The sequence below is a fragment of the Chinchilla lanigera genome, unplaced genomic scaffold, assembly GCF_000276665.1.
Source record: "Chinchilla lanigera isolate Chin_1 unplaced genomic scaffold, ChiLan1.0 scaffold00042, whole genome shotgun sequence".
In the NCBI taxonomy this organism is placed as follows: domain Eukaryota; kingdom Metazoa; phylum Chordata; class Mammalia; order Rodentia; family Chinchillidae; genus Chinchilla; species Chinchilla lanigera.
In genome coordinates, this window is record NW_004955443.1 from 6,570,599 (window position 1) to 6,588,653 (window position 18,055).

Below are 18,055 nucleotides of genomic sequence, written 5' to 3' on the forward strand. Positions count from 1 at the left end.
TGTATACTTACCCCATGCCGCTGTGTAGAATCACTGTCCCATTGTGATCTCCAAAAGAAACAAGGGATGGGTGAAGTCTGGGACTGACTGAGATAAATGTATCTCAGATTTTCAAAGCACCGTGTCAGCATCACGTAACTCACTTGGACAACTGTGGAATGAAACTCTTGTTTCAACCACCATTATATATTTCAAGGAACCTGACTGCACAGAAGAACATATAATAAGAATGGTTCGCTAGTGGATGGGATTTGAAGTAGCATTTACATTGACAACTGAAATAAAATCAATCCCCCCCCCCATGGTGATTTATAGCCTGACTTCTGTGACGGTGGGATTGATCTTTTGGCAGATCTTTATGAAATAACACTACAAGAAGGGAAATTATATGTGTGCATCAAGTTTTGTATTTACTTTATAAGCCCTTTCATGGGGTATGTATACTCTTATTGTGTACAACTAACAAAAGGTAGCTGTTCTTTGTCATGAAAGGCTTCCTCAGTTCTCAGACCATGGGATACCACAGAGAGATGCTTTCTTTCTCTGCACCCTCATTTTCAATGCCATTACTGCATTGGACTCTCGTATGAAGCCCTTTTGATCTTATCAACAGTTTGTTCTGTGCTCTCTATCTTAACTTGTAGCTTCGTCTGCAAAATTTGTGTGGTTAGCCTGAGACACATGCAGATAAATGGCCTATCTTCGGCATCCTCAGACTTGGAACTAAATGTGCTGCATTGCCCTGCACTGATGGATGCAGCTTTTCAGCAAAATTGATGTCTCAGTGTCAGATACAAATCTTTGAGTGCCTTGCTTTGCATTTTCTTCATCATGTGTAGTTCTTGACCACGCGCTTTCAAGCTGCCCTATCTTGTAGAAAGCTGTGTGTGAGTGGAAAGACAGAGAAAACTGTTTTTCTCACCCACTGCACTGGGGCCGCTCAGATGTGGCCAGGTGTAAACAGCAGCAGCCCCAGTTAACAAGCTGATTATGTTCCCAGTGCTTCGTGGATAGCCAGTGAGTGGCAAAGAACTTCGAATGTGTTAAGCGAAATATGTAAAAAGATATAATAATGCAAAAAGTAGATGAGTTTAACCAAAACCTTCTTTGAGCCGTAGCATTCCAGAAACATAGTTTTATTTCTATCTTGAAACATAACCTTCGCCTATGTTCCTCTGTGGGAAAATGTCTTTCGTTCTGCCTTGGGATCTTAAGAACGATAAACATGTTAGTCCTCACTTCAGAAGGTAGTCACCGTTCTCTACCGGTGTATCCTGGGGCAATAATAGCAACTAGGGTTCTCAGGTACAAGCAGTGGAGACTGGATGATGGATTTAAGCAGAGAAATAATTTATTCAGAAGATACTGGAAAGGTTCTGGAATGGCCAGAAGCCGAGCAAAGGGCAAGAACAAGTGGTGGCAGCACAGGCAAAGTCCTACATAGAGTAAGTTTCAAGTAAAGTACAGCCACCACTAAACACTGCAGAGCAGAGTTCGTGTCGACTACGTCAGTGTAACCAGACACTCAGTGCAACTCTGTCACTTCAGCCCTCGCTGCCTCTGAGCTGTTACCACTGTTGCCCCTTCCCTCACCTAAGGTCATTTTCTTCTGCTACTCTCTCTATATCTCTAGCTCTAGATTCAGGGTTGGCCAAGTCGTGTGCCTCTGTCTTAGCTGCAAAGGACTCTGGGAGAACGAATGTTCAGCCATTTTTGCTTCTGTGATGAAGTGTGTGCCTATCATTGAAACTCACTTGATGAGAAAGTTCCTAAATACAGGAAAGGGGTTTCGATATTAGACATTACCTAGCCTTCTCCCCCTATATGGATAAAACATCATTAGAAGCTGTAGTGGGGGGTCTGGTAGAAAGAGAGGTGATTGCGGTGGCCAAGGTATTTATCTACCTGAAGCTGTAGTCCATTGAACTCTGGTAGTGAAGCCAACCCATTCTTCCTTATGTACTGATACTGAGACCTTTTTACCATGTATTAACCAGTCTTGTGACAGTTTCAGCATATTTTACCCCTCATGATATGTTCTTTAAAATAATAAGATACAACTCTTTGAATTAAATTTTAATAATTTGATTAATTACTAGCAAATTAAGATTGATCTGTTCTATTTATGGTAGAAAATATAATTTTACATTATCAGTATATCTTGTACAGTAGGGTGGTCCATATATTTCATTAATCAATTGCCACCCATTTGTTGTGTGTGTGTGTGTGTGTGTGTGTGTGTGTGTTAAGATGAGGTCTTGCTATTTTACCCAGGCTGTTTTTCTTTCTTCTCATTTTAAAGATTTAATTTTATTAGGGTTAGAAATATTTTTAAAATGTCCATGCTTCCCAAGACAATTTAAAAACAGAGCACAAAAACTACTTTGGGCAGTAATAATATTTACAGAAAATATAAAACCTCTCAAGGTGACCACTCTGAGAAAGACCACATACATTTAGATTTATAATTTTTGGTATATTTAAAAAAATCATTTGCATTGTTTTATAGATTCAGTCTACAGACTATAAGGATTGGTTAAACCAGTACATAGAAACATGAAGAGTAGGATTTAACATGTGGTAAATGCTTACCAAATTAAGATTATTAATGTTAGTGTTTCATTTATGTCCCATTTTATCTGAATTGATCCACTTAACTAAAGATTTCAGTGTTCTGAACCAAAGAGGCTATTTATAATTTCCTCTACTCTATTAGGAAATGAAACATTTCAACCCCAGAGATTCTCTGCAACCATGCTTGTCTCTTAGTTTGTCTTTATTAACTTTGGGGTTCATATCTTCTACATTTTGCAGGTTCTGTTTCAGTCACTATTTGCTTTTGTTATAGATTAAAGCATAGTGACAATATAGGGAAATAAATTTTGTTGGCACAGAACAAAAAATTTAAATGTAGTATTACATAGATAAGACAAAAGGAAAGTGTTTGGTATAATAGGACTCAAACACAGGGAAAAGAATGCAATGATTCTTCATGGTAGGTTTGAAGATATTTAAATTCAACAAAAGAACATTTGTCCTTTGATATTCTCCATTCCACTATATGTTATTTAGTTTTTAATTCACATATTCTATTGTGTGTATTTTAAAGGTTGCAGCTTAGTGATTATTATTTTAATCTTAACAATGGAGGACAATGATTTTATCTCTAAATATTCATAAATAAGTGAAATATAACACTTTATAAATATTATTTATGACATTGAAATCAACTTCTAAGTTCAGCTCTTTCTAAATGAACAGAAGTGCATTTATTATATATACTATTACCATCCAAGTTTTAGAATTCTTTTGTTAGTAATTTACCTTAGAGAAGTGATGATTTTTCAAGCCTATAAAAAAAACCTGTAAATTAATTAATGTAGAAAATAAGGCTATCAGATATTTTCAGAGTGAATTTACAGAGTATCTTGAGAAAGAAACACAAACTTGAATAATTCTGCTTTCTACTTACTGTAGAATTTTTTTTTTTTTTTTTAATGGAAAAAGGGTAAAACAAAATTTCATAATAAGATCCCAGGCTACTTTTGAACTCATGGACTCAAGCAGTCCTCCGGCATAGGCCTGCTGAGGAATTGGGACTGTGGGCATGTACCACTCCACTAGGCTAGTTTCCACCCTTTCAGAAATTCAGTTTTTAATTGCAGTAGTATAGAAAGGTAGCTTGCACCTTCCTGCCTACCTGCGTTCATTGCTGTTACTTTTCAGAAGCAACTATTTTCATTTAACTTTTCTGGTATTTACTTCCGTATAGCAAATTGATATGTTTATGCTGTTATTTTAATTTTTTTTTTCAATTTTAGACATGAAACATTGAATTCCTATTAAGGCAGATAAAGATTTAGCTCTTTTGTTTTCCTTTCCTGAAATATCTCCGTACTCGTCAAGACAGTTATATCTCTATTTGTTTTTATTGTTAGCATTTTTCACAGTTGTTAAGCAGTATACTATAATTTTAGTTTTCCTTGTACAACATATTATTGTTGTTGTTTGTACTAGGGACTGAACCCAGGGGTGCTCTACCATTGAGTTACATCCTTATTATTTTTTCTTGAAACAGGGCTTCACTTAGTTTCTCAGGCTGGGCTCGAACATCTTGCAGTCTTCCTGCCTCAGTCACCCTTAGGGCTGGAATTAAAAGTGTACATCATCACTCCCCACTGTGTTTTTTTTTCCCCCTAAACATTCTATTTATATACTTTTACTCATTCTTATGTATGCTGAATGTATTGGTCACTGTCCTGTCACTGGGACAAAATATCTGACACCCACAACCTAAAGGAGAGGAAGTTTAATTTGGCTCATGACTGGAGAGATTCAGTCCATGGTTTGCTGGTTCTGAGGCAGAAACAGAATGGGGAAAGGCATAGCAGAGGAAACCTGCTCAGCCCATGGCAGCCATGAAGTGGAGAATAAGGAAGGAGGAGCCAGGACCAACCCTACACCCTTCTGGGTCCTATCCATAGTGACTTACGTCCACCCAGGCCCCACCTCCTAACAGCACATTTAGTCATGAACCCACCAGTGGATTCACCCACTGATGAGTATGGGGCCCTGTGATCCAGTCACCTTCCAAAGCCCTACCTCTGAACACACGAGACTGTGGGCGGATATTCTAGATCTAAACCTGAGCAAGGCTTATTGACTGGTCAAGCTCAGCTCAGGATGATCACCTCTTTTCAGAAGGCCCCTTGCCCCTAGTTGTGATAACTGGAAATCTTTTTTCTTGGGCTGGGTAGTTTCTCCAAAAAAGTCTTTCAGTCTCATATCTAGCCCGAGAACCCAGCCAGGGAAATGTCCTGGGGCTTTTTGTTCAGAGTACAGGGCAGAGTTTCTCTCTATCCTCTCTCTCAGTGTGACTCAGCCACTGCTCCCAATCTCCCTGAGTCCAGATCCTCTCAGGCCTAACCTTTGCTTAGAGCAAACTTACTTTCTTCTGCTGGTGTGGGAAGAGGGGCAGTTAGCAGGCTTCCTTAAGGAAGGAAATAGAGATTGACTCCTTAGAGGACTTGCAGGTAACCCTAGGTGTCCACTGCCCCTTCCAGCCCGTCTCCTCCTCACCACCCACTTCAAGTGTAACTGTGCCTTCCCTTGACTTCCCTAAGGTTCTGATCCATGTAGGCTGGCTGCTTGCTAACAGTTCGGTCTGTAGACATTTACACATCTCTCATAAGCTCTCTATGTCCCTGCTTTGAAAATTCACTCATTAAAGGCCTAACTGCTTTCTATTTTCCAAAGGTTATTTCCATGCATTTTGTCTCTTTCCATTCTTGGGCTGCTTCTGAGTTATCTCTTCCCTTTCATGTCATTTAGTGCAATTTTAAGAGAGAATGGAGATAAGGGCATGATTATAATCTACCACATGTAACTAAAGAGCCTCATTAATCAAACTTGGAGATTTGGTTCAGTGTGGATGAATGGTTTTCTGGATCTCTGAGGAAGAGTTAATGTGGTTACCCACTTCTTTTCAGTTTTATTCATAGATTGTTACTTTCACTGTCAAAGTCAATTAAGTAGTGTTGCCTATTCTAGGTTTGAATAAATAATAGGCAAAAAAGGCCAGTTAATTCTGTAAATTCCAAGTCTGACTTGAAGTCTAGTCACAAGTGTAACGTCACATTTCTAACATTGCAGTAACATGTCCTCTGTCCCCTGGCATTTTCCGCAACTGTGAAACCCATTTGGATCGGTCTTGTTTAGATCTCCTAGCACTTTGTGTTGTGTCTGAGTGGAAGGAACGTGGTTTTCTAGTAGCCATTTCTGCACAGTGATGGTCACACTTGTGTTCTGTGGGGGATGGAGCTTCCATGAGTCATGTCTATAATTCTGTGGAAGAAGCTGGGCCTTGATATCCTTCCCACTCCTGTGATTGAAATCACTCAGTTATCTCTTGTAAAATGCAGAAGGTCTTACAGTGTTCCAAAGGCTCGCATCATTGAATGCATAAATACCACAGCAGAATTGGGACCAAATAGCATCTCTACTCCAACTTGTCTCTTTCATTAGAACTCCACTTTTAGAATAATTGTTTTACTATGTCTAACGTATTATCACTGTGTACCAAGGATTACTGTACATTTACTTTGGGGTTTATTCAACCATTGTAAAACAAAAGGGCAGCCAGTTCAAATTTTAAAGGTTTTTATATCTTACAGGGTTTGAATGAGTATAAAAGAATATGACCTGGTTTCCAGTCTGGAGCTTATAGAATCCTTCTTGTTAAAGCAATATTTACTGTCCATAGTGGAATCAACATTTTTCTGTTTAAAACACTTCATGTTCTTTCTTGATAAATTAAGATTGAGAATCTGCAGAAGTTCTGGCCGGAAACATTTCTATGTGAAGGCTCCTGTTGTCATCATGATAGATAGAGTACGGGGGCATCTGTTTTGTGCTAACGCTTACTAGAAGTGTCACTGCCTCTGAGGAACAGGCAGGAAGTACTTCTGTCCTTAAAACCAAAAATAGATGCTTTTTCTCATTATCATAGCTTAAATGATCATCTTTTTTAATGAGATGGTCACATCCCTTGTGGCTTTTATAGATTTAATGATCAGATTATTTAATGCCAAGCTTGGGGAAAAATAGCTCTGGTAAGAGAAATCTTGCTGGAAACTAAAATAATAACAACTTTATTCTTTTTTCTTTCTGGAAAATTTTACCTCTTACTCCTTTTAATTTTCATTTGTTTTTGTTGATGGTTCTTACAAGGATTTACTTGTCTCACTTTAATTTCTTTTGGAAGATGGATGTGCATATTTCTGATTGTATCTTAACTTCAAGAGATCATTATCAGGGAGAAAATAATTATTTGCAGGAAGAGCTGAATGTGTCACAAAATAGGGTTTACTGTAAGTAGTTGCTTTTGACAACTCTGTGAAGTATTGTATGGTCTGCTTTGTGCTGCTTTACTGATTTTAGCAAGTTCTGCTTGTGTTTGTGAAAGTGAGGAAAGAGAAAATGAAGAGAAGAAAATAGAAGTCATTTAAGGGAAATACTGTATGTGAAGATCTCTTATAAACTTAAATAATATATACATGCTAATTACTATTATGGCAAAGGTTAATTTAAAGTGAGAAAAAGGATTCACAATGATACTGAGATTTTGGGGGTCCAGGGGCAGAATGTTATGGATGTGTCTAGTTGTCCCCCCAAAACCTCAAGAGTCATAAGTGGGGCCTTTTCAGAGGTAGCTAAAATTGATTCATAATACAAAGCTAAGATCAAAGGTACTAGGATTAAGGGCATGAGTTCTAACTGCCCTGAGTAGGCTAGATAAGATATAAGAGATTTTTTAAAAAGCTGTGGCTGTCCCTTGTTGCTTTGCTGCTTCTGCCCACCATACACTATTTCTCTTCTGTGGTGCTTGTCTGCCATGCCACCCTACCTTGGAACCAGCTAATGGATGGATCAAAACCTCTGTAAACTGTAAGCCAAATAAACCTTTCCTTCCTTAACTTGTGAGTGTTGGATATTTTGTCTCAGCAGTGAAAAAAGTGACTTAAGACAGTTACCAAGTAAAGCTTAAGTATATTCTAAATTCTCATTTTAGAAAAAAATTCATCCATGATGGTTGAAGTTAAACCCATTTAATATTTAGTTGAGTAGTCCTTTAACTGTTATGAAAATCTTAACCATTCTCAATGTTTTATTCTTAAGATTTCTAAAATAGAAATTATACTCTATTGTACCAAGGGAATGATGCAGAGTATATTAATTTAAGGCATTATTGAATATATTATTTTCCTTTTTTTTTTGGTTTTTGTTTTTTTTCTGGTACTGGGAATTGAACTCATGACCTTGTGCTTGCCAGGCAGGCGCTGTACCGCTGAGCTAAATCCCCAGCCTGAATGTATTATTTTCAAAGAGCATAAACAACCTTCTTAATAACTCACATCACGTTTCGTAGTTTAAAAAATTTGCAGTAAGCAAAGCCATTTTTACAAATTCATCTTTTAAGTCAATAGCACCAAATACTTTAAAAAGCAGAGATATTAAAGTATTTTAAAATAGTTAAATGAGGATAATAGAAACTGGTAGCCGTTGACATGAGTTGTTTATTTTGAAGAGAATTCTTGACATTTTTGCTCCACATGAGCATAGTAAGAGTTTGTAGGAGAGGAGGGAAGCATTAATATATTTGTTGAGGATTAATGGCCTTGTAGAGCATTTGTGGTGGCGAATATATTATGGAAAGTACCATAAACATAGTAATTAAAAAGCCGCACACTAAACACTGTGTGGGCTGGCAAATATATGCCCTCCCTCCCCTTGATGGCTTGTGCTGAAGTGAATAGCATATTGTTTATCTTGGTCTCTTCGCATTCTTAACAGTAGAAAGAGGAGTAAGCTAATCTCAGATTTGTTTCCTTCTTAAGGTAGTGCTGATCAGACAGGCAGAATCACATTTGATGTTTTTCAGGATTAAGTTATTTGTTGTTGAGAAAAATGTCACATAATACATCCCCCAAAACTGCAATTCTTTCTTAGTTTTAGAAACCTTATTATTAAAATTATTTCCAGACATATCCTACAGTGTGCAACTGTGTAACATATAAAATGTGTTCAATATGATCATTGATATCTCAGAGCTTATGTGTGAAAAGAAATGAAATAGTTGGTAATAGAAAAGTATATAGTAGGGCCAACACATAGGCTTATAACTGAGGCGAGTTTCCGAGGAAGCGAGGCTTTCATTATCCCATTGTGGTTTATCTTGTTGCCTGGTGGGTTAAACCCAAGCAGGCTGCTGTGTGCTTGAGCATCTGGGAGGAGAGGCACCACGCGGCTCGAGTAATGAAGTCCTGTCCTTCCCCGGGAGAACAAAGGAGGCAGACAGATGTCAGGTCTGCAGCACCGCTGCTTTGTTTGCTCGCAGTATTCCTACATACCTGCTTTCCTATTTAAAGGGCATCCTGCTTTTGTAATTTCTAAAACCCTGTACTTAACACTTTACTTATTTATGAAGATTTTCTTCTGTGAAAAATAAATTCAGTTGAATCCAGTTTTCAGCTTTGCTTTGAGTTAAGTAGGCCAAGAAAAGAAGATACAGGATGAGAACTTCTGTTTCTACTGTTTAATTGGCCTCCTTACCTCTTAGTTGTAAACTCTTTACTTATGTACTGGTTTATTGGTTTATTGCACATTTATTGGCTGCTTACTGTGTCTTAGTCCCTGGGATACAAAGATGAATGATTCATTTGGGAGCTATCTGATGCCTTTGGAAGCTTCTCAGTCCTGGCTGACTACAGGGAGGACAAGTATGGTTCTAAATGGCTATCAAGTTCCAGAGATGAGCAGAATCTCATATACAAAAGGGATAAACCATGAGGCAAACCTAGGTTCTGGGGATCAGAAAGGCTACTCAGACAATGTTGAAGTGCTTTTCAAGGTGTTTCCCACCAGGTTATGTTCCTAAGGAACTTTAGCCATTACTGGGATACATTCCTTGAGTGATGTCACTTTTCCCTCTTTCTGGATTTGCTAAGTCCCTAGGTGGAAAGTGCAGGGACCTGAAGTAGGAAGGCATAGCTGCAACCTTAAGAGGCACCGTGCTAAGAAGTCTCAGGGCAGGTCCTGCTGCCAACCCCACTGTCCTCTGTGCACCAGTGTCTGCCTCTCCTTTCTTGTTAGCATGGTCATGCCGGGAGGATCTCTGAATGGAGCATTTCAAGAAGCCTCATCAGATGGTGGACAATTACTTTGGCTAATGATACTATGTGCAAAGCACTGGACAGGTTGGCGCTCACAACCTCAGTCATATTAGGAAGAGCCTTCTTCTAAATCTTTTGTTTATCTACCACTTTTGATACTCTTTTAAGTTTTATTGTGGGCGTGCCTACCCCACAAAGGCCCCTTTCCACTTTGGTATGCATTGGCATGTGTTTGTTTGATTCAGACCAGTTTGATTTTGTGGGGTTAGCATGCCAGAGCCCAAGAATTTGAATATCTGTATCCTCAAAGTATTTACATGTAACCTCACTCTCAGCAAAGTGTTTTGCCAACTCCCACCAGGAGTGTTGGGGTCACTGGGACTTTCACCTCCAACATCCCAATGCTGTTAACTGCAAATTTACCGTAACCAAATTTGTCGTTACCAAGTTCCTTCTAGTTGCTATCAGAGAGTTGTGGATTCTCCTTTTACTTCAAGCCTGGCTCCTTGATCTGTCCTCCTGAGCTTTTCCTCTGCCTCACTGGAGATCTAACACATTGTCACCTCTTCCCTCTGGTGCCCTCAGCCTAGCCCTCTCAGCCGATTCCCTCACCCTACACCGATGTCCTTCTGTTAGCGCCGAAGGCTTTTCGAAGCCCTCCGCTCTCCTTCCTCTGCTCTCCCACCTGCTCTGTCCGTTCCATTGTCTCTGTGTGCTGCACTTACTGTCACAGCCCTCCATCCAGGTGGCCAGTCATTTCTTCTTAAATGTCACACCTGAAGGTATATTTATTGTAAGTGCCACGGTACTTCTCAGACATCCTGTTTTTTACTATTTTCAAAAAAGATCTTTTTCCTCAGCCCATTCTGTCATTGTTTATGTCCTCTAGGGTTTGGCTCTGAGTATTACTCCTGTGATCTAACTCTGTCCATCCCTTCAGGGATACGCCAGCTCACATGGTCTCTGCTGCTCTCCATGAAATAATCACTTCTCGCCTTTATGCTTTGCTCAGGCTTTTTCCCCAGGCTTCATTCAAACTCAAAAATACCTGGCAATTCCCATCTGAGTCTTTATATCTTGATTTCTAGTGCCTTAAACTATACTCCTCTTCCTTATTTCTTTTCTGCCTCAGAGCTGAGTACGTCCACACACGTAGGCGATCAGTTTGTTCTGCTTTTAGCTTCTGGAGGTTTTGAAGTATTCATTCTTTTCCTCCTTTTCCCCCCTGCTTGTGCTGCCCTCATTGCCATCCGACCTCCCCTCTCTGAGTGGTTGTAACTACCAGATAATGGCCCTACCTGCTCGCACCCTGCATCTCTTCCGCTCCCTTCAGATCCATCCAGAAGGAGTGAGACTGCTGAAACTCAGGTCTGACCCATGTGTGGCTGTCTGCAACCAGGATGAAGGCAGAGTTTCTGAGAGGTGGACGAGGCTGTGATTTGGTCCTGGGGCTCTCCCCTGGCCTCAGCCTGGAGAGGGGCCCAGAATGCTGAGCAATGCCATGCAGGTTCTTACCTCGGGCTTTTCCATTGTTACATCTCCCCTCACAGCTCAGGCAACTCCAGTCCAGCTTTAGGAGGTGCTAGGCATTCCCTTTTGCTGGAAACCTTCCCCAACCTTTCCATTTCAGGGCTGGGTGTCCCTGCTTGACATGAATCACAAGTTATTACTTCCATCCACATGTCTGTGGGGTCACTTTGTGTCTGTCCCTCGGTCCCACTAGACTTTGCTTTCCTTCCAGATAGAGATGCTGCCTTACTTATCTTTGCAGCCCAGGTGCACAGTACAATGCTTTTCATATAGTACATTTTCTGTATTGTTTATAAATGAAGTACAAACAATGATAGTAAATCAATTTGATGTTCACAAAAATGGGCAAGACTTGCACAGGGTTACAAGGGAGCATGAAAGGACTTCTACCCTACAGATAATGTCCCTCTTTGCACCCGTGTTCAGCTTAGGACAATTCATTGAGCCATCCAGTTGTGGGTGTGTGAATGCCCTTTTCATATTTATGTTATACTTCAACAAAAAACATTTTTTAGAAGCAATTTGACATGTTCCCTCTCCAACATAGAAAATTTCCTTCTCTCCTTTGAGGCTTTTAGAATGTTACAGGACATTCGCACAGGTATCATAATAAAGAGCCAGACTAGTGCTTTCCCTTGCCATTAAGGAAGAATGAGATGGAAAAGCACCAGTGGAACGGGGGTGGGGGACAGGCCACACTTCTAGAGCAGGCCAGTGAGGGACACGCAGTGACCTGTACCTCTGTCACACTTGCTTCAGGGGCCACATGCTAATCATCAGCGAGCTCCATGCCAGCCTGCAGTGACAGGGGAACTTTATCTCCTGTGTGACTATGCATAATTCATAAACATGGTTATCTAGAAATTTGTGGTCATCATTAGCATTTTAATGAAACAATGCAATCATTATTCTAAGTCTCTGTTCTGTTTCTACCTTTTTTTGTCTCTTACTACAGCTAACCATCTCACTATTTCCTGAGTACTTGGGGGCTGCCGAGGCCCCTGCTAATGTGCTGACTGTCAGTATGGGCAGATGGTACCTGGAGGCTCCCTCTTCTCCAGGCAGCTCATGTATGTATGAGATCTCATGCTTGCTCGTGTGTGCCCTTCTCTCTTCTCTTCTCTTCTCTTCTCTTCTCTTCTCTTCTCTTCTCTTCTCTTCTCTTCTCTTCTCTTCTGAATATTGTAGGATACTGAACTGGTGAAGAATTGCAAGATGTGAGTGAAGGTATTTAGAAATGCAGAAGAATGGATTGCCCTAGGTCAGTGGTGGTGAACCTATGGCATGTGTGTTGTTTGTTTTAAGATAACAGATATTAATGTATGAGGTTTTTTTTCTAAACTGAAACCTCAGTGTTCAGGTTTAATTGCAGTGTTGGCACTTTGCAATAAATAAGTAGGTTTTGGGTTGCAGTTTGCGCTGTCTCTAAAGGTTCAGCACCACTGCTTTAGGGTAATACTGAATGATGAGAAATGTTATCTAAATTAGGATTTTTATACTCAAGTGGATCTGTAATGTTAGAAGATCAGCCATTCCCTTTTTCTGTTTCAATGCATTCATTCATAAATAAGCTTTTTTTTTTTTTTTTAACAAAAAGACATCTTTTCCTTTTTTATGAAAATCTATATAACAATAGTAGTGCCATAAATTAAAAAAAAAAATTGCCAGTGATTGCTTTAATTTTTTGAAATACAAAGATTCATGGACCGGGAAGAGACGTCCTCTGGGCACGTCTCTGTTTCATGTGCATTAGCGGGAGCCGCCCTGGCTCTGAGTCCCTAGCATTCTGGGGACTCTGAGGAGACTCTCGGGCTCCTTGGTGATGATTTTCTGTGTCTCACAACACTTAAGTTTTTCTTGAAGTCTTTTGGGAATTGCTGCAGTTGCTTTCTTCCCTGTTTGTCTTTACTCTGATTAACTTAGGAGAAAAAGTGAGCACTTTTTTTTGTTTTTTTTTTGAGATAATGTCTTGCTAGTCCAGACTGGCCTTGAAGTTGCCCTGTAGCCCAGGCTGGCTTTGAACTTGCAGAAATTTTTCTACCTCAGCCTCCCAAGTGCTGGAATTACCAGTGTGAGCCACTGCATCTGACACGTGAGCACTTTTTTTGGTCTTTTTGAGACAGGATCTTACTCTGCAGTTCAGGCTGGCCGTGAGCTCACTTTGTAGCCCAGGCTGGTCTCGAACTTGCAATGATACTCTTACCTCAGCCTCCCGAGTGCTGGGATTACAGGTGTGCGCCACCATGCCCGGCTAAGCACTTTTTATTTAATGATCTGCTTTTATTTATGGAAAGGCCAGTTTGTCTCAGATTTACTTTTTGCTACCTTTAGTCTCGCAGCTTTGGACCAGTTGTGTAGATAGTCTTTTACCTTTGTTACTTGCTTTCGGGCACCCTGGAATTCTGGCTGCAAATCGAGATGCTTTTGCTCCCACAGCCCTGCTGTAGTTATATTTACTCATGTTTAGCTCTCAGTCTCATGTCCTGGCATAGCTCAGTTTTTTCTTCCTAGAAAAGTTAAGTCTACCTTCAAGACCTTATCCAGACAGTCATTTATAAAACAAATAGTTAAAAGTAGTAGCAGTGAGAAGGAATTGCTGGCAACAGAACAGAAATTCAGACTGCCAGCTTTGAGGCTGACGGTGTTGAGGTGGACAGCTTGTCCACGTGTACTGGTTTGTTCAAGGTCATTATTATTGCTTTACATTAGATTTAGCGATTCTCACAGTGCATATTCTCAGAATACAATTTACACTTAACCTGTAGAACAGAAGTTGATGAATTGGCCAACGCTTGTGTTTGTAGGAGCTGAGGGTGGGCTTTATAACGGTAACATTTTAAATGGCTATGTAAGCACCTTCATACTCTATATTTTGTCTTTTGGCACTCAAAGGCTAAAATATCTGTGATTCTTTTAAGAATAAGTGGTGCGCCCTGCTCTAGAGGAGAGCTGGAAAGCACACGTTGCCATTGGTCTAAGTAATGTGTTAGTATTTGACCTACAGAAATGCTAATTTCACATAGTTCGTTGTAAAGTACTTAGAGGAAATTCTTCTTTCAAATGGTTAGCCTGCTAACATTTGGGCCCTCCGAGGTGGAGGAAGTTTATCTGGAGAATCTGCATCTGTGGACGTGCTTGATTTGCAGCCATCAGCTAGTCCCTCCCCAGACCTTCTGACGGCTCGGGGCTGCTCAGGCCTGTGCTGTCCAGCAGCTGCAAGGAAGCTCTTCTGTGTTACCAGACTTCTTTCTTATGGGACACTTTTTCTAGGCGACTGCTTCACCTTACCTTTACTGGAATCAGGACTCCTGAGATGCTGTCCCCAGACCTTGCCTGAGCGGGTCACTTGTGCCATTTTAGGTGGGGAGGAGGGGAACGGGCTGCCTTTCGAGGGCACACGTGTTTGTGTAACATGTTGCTTGAAGCACCCTTCCCTGGAACTTGAAGGTGGTGCCCTTCTTCTCTGACTTCCGGCTGTTGATGCCTTTCAGTGTTGCTGATCTGTAGTCCACCATCATTTATTTCGTATTTCTTGTTTCCCATTTTCCCCCTCATTTCTCTTTTGCACCTCATTTCTGCTGATTATTCAGTAAGGTTTGCTCATCAAAACCGGCAGCTGATGTTCTATGGGGCCATTCTTGGCCGTAGGAGACTTTAATTTCAGCGGCTGTGTCTGCTATCATGTAAGCGTGACTAATACCCACTGCTCATAGGGAACCTCTGGGCCAGGCCTGTTTTTCAACGTGGTCACACTGTTCCCTGGAGAAGATAAACTATTTCAGGAAAAAAAATGTCTAGAGTTTATATTTTATCACCGAGGGTGGTGAGAGCCATTAGTGAAGTGCTGGCAGTACATACTGCTGTTCTCCAGGTTGTTTTTGAGGCTCATGTATCAGATTGGAGTTTTACTTTTCCTTCTGTTTTAGAATCATTATTCTGCCTTCCAGCACTATCTTCTTACAGGTCATGATGCGATTCTTTGATGGAATGTAGAAAGGCATCCATAATAAGTAAATAGCTAGAGTTGACCTTTCCGGACTTTTCATACAGATACCTATGCTTGTACTAAAGCTAGAGATTTGAAAGTGTTCTGGGGCTGCGAAGAAAGTTGAACCCTTGTTTATCATTGTTTATACTTATGCATTCCTTTGCAAGACTGCAGCCACCGATCTGACCTTTGCTATCAGAATCAGGACTGTTGCAGTAGTCGGCAGACTTCTGGCCGTGTGGTCCAGGGTAGTGGTCCAGGGTAGTGGTCAAATCAAGCCAACTGCGGGACATCTCTGATCATGCCACGCCCTTTCTGAAAATGTCTGAGGTATTCCCCCTAGTCCGCAAGGTCACCTGCACTTGAGTCCTCTGTGTTTCCTTCCACACTTGGTACTAATACCCATTGCTCATAACTAATTATTTATTGGAGTTCATTTCATCCGTGTTTGGTTGGTGTCTTGTGGAGCAGTCTTTTCCTCCGGGTCACTCTGCCCTCATGCTCATGCTGTTCGCTCTCTGGAGTACAGCTCCAGCCCTTGCTAACCTGCTAAAACCCTGCTTTGCTGTAGGGTACATTGCACAGTTGTTTTCTTTCCTAGTGAGCTCCCTGCTGGAAAGCAGGGCCTCCTGCAGATTGATTTAAGACATTCAGTCCTCCCCAAATGTGTCCACAATTACTCATGTTTTGATGTGTGTGTGTATGTGTGTGTGTGTGTGTATACTTTGAACTTCAACCCTAAAATCTTTCATTTTCCACCTCTCCTCTGGGAGGTAGGACAGTGTTTCATCTGTGGTAGAAGCTCAGGTTTTTGTGTCACCTTGGGCCTTGGGGTGGGACTGGACTGTGTCCATCCCTAGGAGGCGCCTCACTCACAGAACCTGTTCGGACCAGTGCCGAGGAGGTGGGGAGTCAGGGCCCCAGCCCCTATGCTGCCAACTGTCCTGTTCTCTTTCTGCCTTTTCTTTCCACACATGCACAGTGGGTGTTTGCTTTCATTTTACACTTCAGAAATTGACATTTAGATAGTTTAAGCAGCAGGCACACAGTTACTTCCTTGGCCTTCCCTCCTGACCTTCTAACTCTCACTGATTAAAAATTGACAGTTTTGTCTGAGATGCTGTGCTTCCCCATACCACGCTCTGCCTTGTATTTACTTCACTTCAACTAGGTATGTTTTGAAAAGTTTCTCTTATTGTCCCCATGTTATAGATGAGGAAAACTAAGTCTTGAAACAATAAAGGAGAGTTACGGTTTGAACCAGGTTTTTCTACCTTTCCCCCATCCTTGATTCTTTTCTCTCACCAATCTCTCTCTTGCCCTGGCAATCACTTATTTAGGTGACAAACCCTTAACCTGTTTTTTGGGACTTGGCTTTTGGTAGTGACCTAAAGTCCTGAAAGATTCAGCAAAACAAATGAACAAAAAAAAATCCCGATGTATTTCTTGTGTTTCTTCCCTTATCCAACTAAACACAGTAGCCACAGGTAACCTGAAAACCCTAGACAGTGATGGTGAATCTTTTAGAGACCAAATGCCCAAACTGCAACTCAAAATCCATTTATTTATTGGAAAGTGTCAGCCCTGTAGTTAAACCTTAATCCTCATCTGCTAGGGTGATGCGTGGGCACCATGGCTTGCGTACCAACAGAAGACCCATGTGCCAACAGAGAAGGCTGTGTGTGCCAGCTGTAGCATGTGTGCTACAGGTTCGCCACCATTGGATACCCAAACACTGGGAGCTCCAGCTGTTTGTAGTTACCAGCTGGACTTTATGCACTCTTCCTCCATGTACTTTAGTGGGAAGTAGATAGAGGGCCAAGTAAGATGCAAATTTGCATCTTCCTTTCAAACAGCAGAACAAGTCTTTGTTATCAGACTTTAACCTAGAGTTCATGCTAGTGAGACATTCAGAACTCTGCTGCCTCCGCTTTTCAACAAAGCTGAATAGTCCTTCTTAGGCCAAAGTGCTGTTCACTGTGGAGGCCTAATAGATATGCACTCTGAAAGCCAGTATTGCAGATAGGTAGTCATTCCAGAGAGCACAGTCAGACTCTATTCCCTGAAGCGAGTCTCTTCCCAAACACTGAGAGCTCTAGCTGATTGCAGTTATCAACTACACTTTATGCACTCTTCTCTCATTCACTTCTATGGGGAGAGGAGTGCCAAGGAAAATGCAAGTCTGCAACCTCCCTTTCAAATAGCAGAATGAGCCAGTCCTATCAGTGAGACTTCTAACCTAGAGTTCATGTCAGTGAGACATTCAGAACTCTGCTGGCTCCTGCTTTTCAACAGAGCTGAATAGCACTCTTCGGCCTGGTGTTCACTATAGCGGCCTGATGGATATGCACTCTGAAAATCAGTATTTCAGATAGGCAGACATTCCCGAGAGCACAGCCAGACTCCATTCCATTTATCTAGTTCAGTCATGGTGAACCTCTTAGAGACCAAATGCCCAAAACCCACTTATTTATCATGAAGTGGGTTTAATTGTCAGCACTGCAATTAAACCTGAATGCTCATCTGCTGCGGTGATGCTGGGGTGGCATGGCTTGCGTGCCAAAGAGGGCTTGTGTGCTGACGGACAGGGCTCTATGTGCCAGCCGCAGCATTCGTACCATAGCTTCTCCCTCACTGCCCTAGGAGAATACTTCCTATGGGAAGAAAAATAAATATAGCAATGCTAATAGCAACTTTCACACACACAATACATCTTTCATATAGAAAATTAAGAAATTAATGAAAAGAGAGAATAGTAAGTCTCACAACTGTAAACACGTAAAATAGGTAGCTGTTTTTTCAGGCTGTGAATCACCTCTAAATAGTGTCTCTTAACATACCTATTCTTTTTGTTGACGACAACAGG

At 41.1% G+C, this 18,055-nt stretch overlaps 1 protein-coding gene across 11 annotated transcripts in view; it reads left to right on the forward strand.

Moving 5' to 3' along the window:
* The window catches only part of Apbb2 (amyloid beta (A4) precursor protein-binding, family B, member 2), a 272,486-nt gene that overhangs the window by 56,837 nt on the left and 197,594 nt on the right, over window positions 1–18,055 (forward strand). Inside the window, exon 2 of one of the 11 annotated variants that reach the window (XM_013518040.1) lies at window positions 12,157–12,271. The exons of the other annotated variants lie outside the window; for them this stretch is intronic. The gene's annotated coding sequence lies outside the window, so the exon portion shown is untranslated. The remainder of the gene's footprint in view (window positions 1–12,156; window positions 12,272–18,055) is intronic. 11 annotated transcript variants of the gene reach the window in all.